The 7,913-nt window shown below is 47.0% G+C and overlaps 1 long non-coding RNA gene across 1 annotated transcript; it reads left to right on the top strand.

Moving 5' to 3' along the window:
* Positions 1–353: 353 nt before the first annotated feature.
* Positions 354–3,518, top strand: LOC133056177 (uncharacterized). The gene is made up of 3 exons (XR_009692749.1): positions 354–457; positions 2,916–3,073; positions 3,265–3,518. It is a non-coding gene; the product is annotated as an uncharacterized LOC133056177 (long non-coding RNA).
* Positions 3,519–7,913: the final 4,395 nt, after the last annotated feature.

Genomic DNA, 7,913 nt, shown 5'->3' on the forward strand with positions numbered 1-7,913 from the left:
TTGGGTCAGCTGACAGTCCCCGAGTTTGATGATCTGGGAAGTGTAGCCCATGTCTGACCCGCCCCACTCTGAGAGGATGGTTCTGCTTCTGCGGAAGTGAAGAGCTGCTTAGTCAACTGACCATCCGCAAGTGACTTCCTCTTTAAGGAGTAGAGTTGATGTACAGTATTATATGTTGTGGGTGTGCCATATAGTGATTCCCAAGTTTTTTTTCAAAATTCATTTATTTATCCTTGGCTGTGCTGGGTCGTCGTTGCGGTGCGGGCTTTTTTCTCCGGTTGCGGTGAGCGGGGACAGCTCTCCCCTCGCGGTGTGCGGGCTTCTCGTGGCGGCGGCCGCTCATGCAGCAGAACCCAGGATTTCCCAGATCGGGGATCGAGCCCGTGTCTCCTACATTGGCAGGCAGGTTCTTCACCGCTGAGCCACCAGCGAGACCCGTGCCTCACACGTTTTAAAGGTTATACTCCATTCATAGTTATTATAAAATGATGGCTCTGCTCTCTGGGCTGTATAATGTGTCTTTGTAGCTTATTTATTTTACACGTAGACGTTTGTATCTCTTAATCCCCTGTCCCTTTCTTGCCCTCCCCCCTCCGCTCTCTCCACTGGTAACCACTTGTTTGTTCTCTGCGTCTATGAGTCCTGATGGTGACTTTCACCTTGAGTTCAGTTTATTGAGTGTTAGATGCTTAGAGACCCTCGTCAACCCAAGCTCCCCGCTCCTTTATAACCGTCATATCTCCTTTTCACTTGCTTCCAGATTTAACCACCTGCACACACTAACAATGACAAATAGATGGGGAAACAATGGAAACAGTGAGGGATTTTATTTTGGGGGGCTCCAAACATCACTACAGATGGTGACTAAAGCCTTGAAATTTAAAAATGCTTGCTTCTTGAAAGAAAGCTATGACCAACCTAGACAGCATATTAAAAGCAGAGACATTGCATTGCTGAAAAAGGTTCGTCTAGTCAAGGCTATGGTTTTTCCAGTGGTCATGTATGGATGTGAGAGTTGAACTATAAAGGAAGCTAAGCCCCGAAGAATTGATGCTTTTGAACTGTGGTGTTGGAGAAGACTCTTGAGAGTCCCTTGGACTGCAAGGAGATCCAACCAGTCCATCCTAAAGGAGATCAGTCCTGGGTGTTCATTGGAAGGACTGACGCTGAAGCTGAAACTCCAATACTTTGGCCGCCTGAGGTGAAGAACTGACTCATTTGAAAAGACCCTGATGCTGGGAAAGATTGAAGGCAGGAGGAGAAGGGGACGACAGAGGGTGAGATGGTTGGATGGCATCACATACTCAATGGACATGAGTTTGAGCAAGCTCCAGAAGCTGGTGATGGACAGGGAAGCCTGGCATGCTGCAGTCCATGGGGTCGCAAAGAGTTGGACACGACTGGGCAACTGAACAACAACAATTTTCAGACATTGAGAATCCAGGTCAAGGCCACCTGGAGGGAGTCTCAGAGGCAACTAAACAAAGTGGATGGCAGACGGGCAGGGTGGAATGAACCTTTAAGAAGAGCTTGCTGGGACTTCCCTGGCTGTCCAGTGGCTAAGACTCCACCTTCCGATACAGGAGACACAGGATGGATCTCTGGTCTGGGGACTAAAATCCCCCGCAAGCTACAGTGAAGACTCGACACAGCCATAAATAAACAGTTGTTATTATTGTTATTAAAAAAAAAAAAAAGAGCTTGCGTCTGAGCCTGGTGAGGGTGAAAGCACTGAAGGGCCACTGGGCCGTCATTGGATGAGGAAACAGAGTCTCAGTGACCTTGGGTGACAGTCCCAGATCCTGGAGTGGGTCTGGGCAAAGGTGAGACCTAAGATCTGCTCTGTCTGACCCCAGATCCATTGTATCAGCCACAGGAGCTGTGATTGCCCTTCCCTTTGACCTGCTGAAGTCAGGCTGGGGACGATCCAGGGACTAGGAAAAGGGTACCAAACGAGAAGCCAAAGTTGAAGAGGATTCGACTTTCCTCTCAGCACAGTGACATCGGAGGGATGGGAGTGGCTTCAGCACTGTGAAGCTGAGTGGGAGTTGTCCTGTCCTGTCTCCTCCTTCAAGCCCTTCCCCTTCTCAGCTGCACTGATCTGGAAAATACAGAATTTCTTCTGCCTTGACAGACTGGCTGGAGCAATGAAAATGGGCTTGGTGTGCAGAATGTGTGACTCCAAATATGGCCACAAGGTGGAGACACACGGCTGTCAGTCCTCCTTCCTTGCTCCAGTGCTGAAGGTTTATGCAACCAATCTGCTGGGGAGAGATATTTAAAAACAGACGCGGTTTGGGGGCGGGGGTGGGGTAGGGAAACAGTTTTAAAGTCATTTTCTTAACCCTGAGTGAGTCAGCCCTGGGTCATCTTTCGTCAGCCCTGGGTCATCTTTCTAAAGGACTCTGGCTAATTTAGAAATACCTTTCAACCCCTTAGACCAGTTGTGAATATATGATTGTGTGCTGCGTGTGCTAAAGTGCCTCCAGTCATGTCTGATTGCTTGTGACTCTCTGGACTGCGGCCCGCCAGGCTCCTCTGTCCAAGGGATCCTCCGGGCAAGAACAGGGATTGGTCTCTCTTGTTTCCTGCATTGGCGGGCGGGCCCTTTATCACTGGCGCCACCTGGGAAGCCTGAATAGATGATTAACCTGACATGATTTAAAACTGCTTCCCTTCCCCTTCCCTGGCGGCTCAAACGGTAAAGAATCTGCCTGCAATGCAGGAGACCCAGGTTCAATCCCTGGGTCAGGAAGATACTCTGGAGAAGGGAATGGCAGCCCACTCCAGTATTCTTGCCTGGAGAATTCCATGGACAGAGGAACCTGGTGGGCTACGGTCCATAGAGTCTCAAAAAATCAGACACAACTGAACACTTTCACTCACATTTAATACTGCAAATATTTACCATGCAGGTAGACCGTGCCAAACACAGTGCTGTATTTTGAAGGGGAATCTGATCTGTAAAACGAAGGCAAGACACGACTGGGGAAGGACTTCATCGGACACCACTGGGATCCCAAGACACGAGAAGGGCATCTGGCTGTAACAGGCTTAGTTCAAGAGAGATCATGTAAGCAACCTACACACAGATTATTCAGGAAAAAGTTATGTGTAAATGGAAGAACAAAATGAATGTGGCAAAATGGTTTTTTTTAAGGGTGAATCTGGATAAAGGATGTATAGGAATACTATGTACTGTTTTCAGAATTTTTCTGTAAATTTGAAATTGTTTTAAAATAATATAGGGTTTTGTTTTCTAAGCACTAAGATCCCAGGAGTCCTGGATGCAAGATTCAGATTTTCCGCTGCCTATCCGAGTGGCATTCGTCATTTCAGGTTAACCTCTCTGGCCTGTGGCTCCTCTTCTCTAAAACAAAGAAGCCAATTTGCTTTCACTTCTGTAAAACGTTCCACTGTGTGAGGAATCCTCAGCTCACCCGTTCCTCTAGAAGGAAAGATGGAAGGAAAAGAAGCAAGAAGCCAGTGAAATTGATTTTAGCAATATGTTTAAACACAATATACCCCAAATATTATCATTTCAAAATGTAATCATTGTGTTATTAATGAGATATTCTAAATACATCCTCTTATTTGCATCACGTCTTCTTAGACTCACAGCCCAATTCAATTTAGAACGAGCATGTTTCAGGAGCTCGTACCTCCCTGCCTCGGTGGGTCCATGGCTGCCTCAGTTTGAACTGCAGAGCTGCTGGTTCTCTGGACAGCCCCAAATCGGGGTCCCGCCCTCACCCCTGCCAAATCCTCCTGCTCCCACCCCTATCCAGGCCTCCCTTTTCTGGTCTGAGGCTGGAAAGCTTTCCCTCCCTCCTCTCTCTTCCCTCAGATCTATGGTCTGGGCACATTTCTTCCTCTTTCAACAGAGCCTTGACTGTTTTGGAACCACAAAGGCAAGTAACCTTTACCCTCTTCCTTTTTTGCGTTGCCCTGGCTTCTCTAAGGGCAGTAAACCCAGTGGATCTAATGGATTAGAAGGAACTGCCAGGAACTACAAGACTGCATCAATTAGCATTTCAAAATTATTTTCCCACAGCAAAGTATTTTTTTTCTTTAATTTTGTTTTCTCTGTGTCATGGGGGGTGGAGGCAAGAGCAGTGGTTGGCTCCCTTGTGGATAAAGGATTCCCCCGAGACTCTTCCAGTTCCACCAGGAGGTGATGACTCAGGGTCAACAGAGTCCTCCTTTCAGGTCAAGGCTCTGATTCTTCAGCATCCTCGGCATCACTTGCTTGAAAGTAAGAAGGATGAGCAGAGGCCGGTTTAGGGGATGACAGTTTGTCTTGGAGGACTGGGGAGAAAAAGGTAACAGGGGACTAACTCTCTATGGGCAGGGGTAGGGTTTTATATCAGCTGCATTGATTATTACTGTGTTATGTCATTTAGGTACCCTGCTATTTCATTTTATCTTCACCACAAACAAAGATTTCTAGGGCTATTTCCCCATTTTACAAATAAGAAAACTGAATTGAAGATCAGACACATATAATCATGTCATACACACGTATATGTATATGTATGTCATACATCACTGTCTATATCATCTATATACATATTGTTGTTTAGTTGCTCAGTTGTATCTGACTCTTTCGTGACCTCATGGACTACAGCCCACCAGGCTCCACTGTCCATGGGATTTCCCAGCCAAGAATCCTGGAGTGGGTTGCATTTCCTTCTCCAGGGGATCTTCCCGACCCAGGGATCAAACCTGTGTCTCTGCACTGCAGGTGGATTCCTTTTTTTTCTTTTATAACCGAGATTTTATTGGTTGTTTTGAGGATCACTACACAGACATTTCAATTTGTACACAATTCTTCACATACGTACCAGAAATCTAAAATATCATGTAGTTGTGATTCTTAACAGTTATTCCAGTGACTTTCCAGCTTAAAATTTGGAGCAAACTTTCCTTAACAGGATATCAAGTACCAATATCTTCAAATATTGATATGTTGTTACATCATAAGTCCCACTGATTCACTGCAGGTGGATTCTTTACCACTTCGGATGTGTGTTATATAATCAAAAGGGAAGAAATGTAAGAAATACTAACGTTACTCTGGATGACTAGAGACAGGAAGAATAAGGACCCTGATTTTCACTGCATATTCTCCTGTAAATTTTGAGTTTTCAATTATGTAATACGTTGCCTAATTTTTTATTAATGCAACTTAAAATATGAAGTCCAGTCAAATGTAGGTTGAGGCATTTCTGGACGTATCACCCTCGAGCAGATATTTGTTCAGCCAAGTCGCCAGGTTGCCACTCTTCCTGATGCAATTATGAGGAATGTACCCGCGGGGTCCCTGGAGGAAAGCCATAAAGGAAATTAGAAACATATCTGTCTTGCAGAAATTGCCTTTCCCAATGTCCTTTGGTATGCAGAGCTTCCTGGAAGGAAGTTGGGCAAATGTGTGTAGATTAACGAGACTCCTGGGGGAAGATGTGGAGAGCCAGCCCCTTCCCTCACGCTGTTAGACCTTCTCGGATGGTCTCGGCTGAGACCCACCGTCAGGAAATGATATTAAGGGCTCCTGGGGGGTCGCCACCCCAATGGGCAGTCTACACTGGAAAAAGCACCCCTTAGAGAGTCACGGGGTGGGGGCAGGGAGGGGGGACAGCATGTGGCTACGGCAGATACCATCTTGATCTGCGCCCCCTGGCCACGCAGCACAGTTTTACTGTTGTGGTTGTGGTTGGTAACTCAGCTGGAAAAGGATCCGCTGGCAATGCAGGAGACCCCAGTTCTATTCCTGGGCCCGGAAGATCTGCTGGAGAAGGGATAGGCTATCCACTCCAGTATTCTTGGGCTTCCCTGGTGGTTCAGCTGGTAAAAGAATCCTCCTGCAATGTGAGAGACCTGGGTTTGATCCCTGGGTTGGGAAGATGCCCTGGAGAAGGGAACAGCTACCCACTCCAGTATTCTGGCCTGGAGAATTCCATGGACTGTATAGTCCAGTTCAGTTCAGTAACTCAGTCGTGTCCAACTCTTTGCGACCCCATGGACGGCAGCACACCAGGCTTCCTTGTCCACCACCAACTCCTGGAGCTTGCTCAAACTCATGTCCATGGAGTTGGTGATGCCATCCAACCACCTCATTGGGCACCTACTGGCCTGGGGAGTTCATCTTTCAGTGTCCTATCTTTTTGTCTTTTCATACTGTTCATGGGGTTCTCAAAGCAAGAATACTGAAGTGGTTTGCCATTCCCTTCCCCAGTGGACCACGTTTTGTCAGAACTCTCCACCATGACCTGTCTATCTTGGGTGGCCCTACACAGTGTGGCTTATAGTTTTATTGAGTTAGACAAGGCTGTGATCCATGTGATCAGTTTGTTTAGTTTTCTGTGATTATGGTTTTCATTCTGTCTGCCCTCTGATGGATGAGGATACTGTATAGTCCATGGGGTTGCAAAAAGTCGGACATGACTGAGCGAATTTCACTTTTGTGGCTGTTACAGCAGCTAGCATCACTTCTTTTGACTGACACTCAGAGATTTGCCTCCTACAGAAGATTACTAATTGGTGAAAACTCAGACTAAATAAATATTTTAAATTCACTCCACTTGAGGAGAAGTGAAAGTCGCTCAGTCGTGTCCAACTTTTTGTGATCCATGGACTGTAGTCCGCCAGGTTCCTCTGTCAATGGGATTCTCCAGGTAACAATACTGGGGTGGATAACCATTTCCTTCTCCCGGGGAGCTTCCTGACCCAGGGGTCGAACCCAGGTCTCGTGCATAGCAGACAGATTCTTCACCGTCTGAGCCCCCAGGGAAGCCCACTTGGGGAGAAAGAGTCTTGCAGATAATCTCTTGGATCTTTGATTCTATCTTCTACCATGTCCTTCTGTGTCTTAAACCACCCTGCAGGGGTCACTCTGTGATTAGAAATGGAATGTCTCTAAGGGTTATTTTAGATCAGGCTTGGAATATGACTGAACTGGATTCAGTTCATGTCTACAAATGTTTCTGAGTGCTTACTCTGCACAGTCCATGACTGAGCCCCTGTTCACATTATGGGGTCTCTCGATACCCATCGGGGCTTCCCAGGTGCTTCAGTGGCAAAGAATCCGCCTACCAGTGCGGGAGATGCAGGAGACTCGGGTTCCATCCCTGGGTTGAGACAATCTTTTAGAGGAGGAAATGGCACCCTTTCCAGTATTCTTGCCTGGGAAGTCCCATGGACAGAGGAGCCTGGCAGGTACAGTCCATGGGGTTGCAGAGTCAGACACGACTGAGCGACTGGGCACTTGAGGACTGGTACAGCTTCCTTCACGTCCACCTTTCAAGTCTCGTTGCCAGGACTCCACGTCGCCCAGCTTCAGGGAACACACTCAACACCGTGTTGTATATGAAGGGTTCCAACTACCGTGTGCCATGACCAGGCTTCACAGCTGCATGAGGCCATCTGGCTATTCCTCTGATCGTTTCATAATTTAATATCACTCCTACTAGACTGCAAGCTCTCTGAGAACAGGTATGATGCATCTTTTTCACTACTGTGTTCATTGCTATATTTTCACTGCTGCATTTAGTAGTATCAATGAGTAGTCAAGGGTGTCCCTGGTGGCTCAGACGGTAAAGAATCTGCCTGCCATGCAGGAGACCCAGGTTCAATCCCTGGGTTGGGAAGATTCCCTGGAGAAGGGAATGGTGACCCACTCCAATATTCTTTCCTGGAGAATTCCAAAGACAGAGGAGCCTGCTGGATTACAGTCCATGGGGTCGCAAAGAGTTGGACATGATTGAGAGACTAACACTGTGACTTTCATGAGTGTTCAGATAACTTTTGTTGAGCCAGTGACTAGCTGGATGTATACGGACTTGATCAGAACTTGTTGGAGGACTTCCAAACCCACATCCCCTCCGTCTGCGAGAATGGTGAAGTTTTAGCAAACA

This window comes from Dama dama, chromosome 5, assembly GCF_033118175.1.
Source record: "Dama dama isolate Ldn47 chromosome 5, ASM3311817v1, whole genome shotgun sequence".
NCBI classification, from domain to species: Eukaryota; Metazoa; Chordata; class Mammalia; order Artiodactyla; family Cervidae; genus Dama; species Dama dama.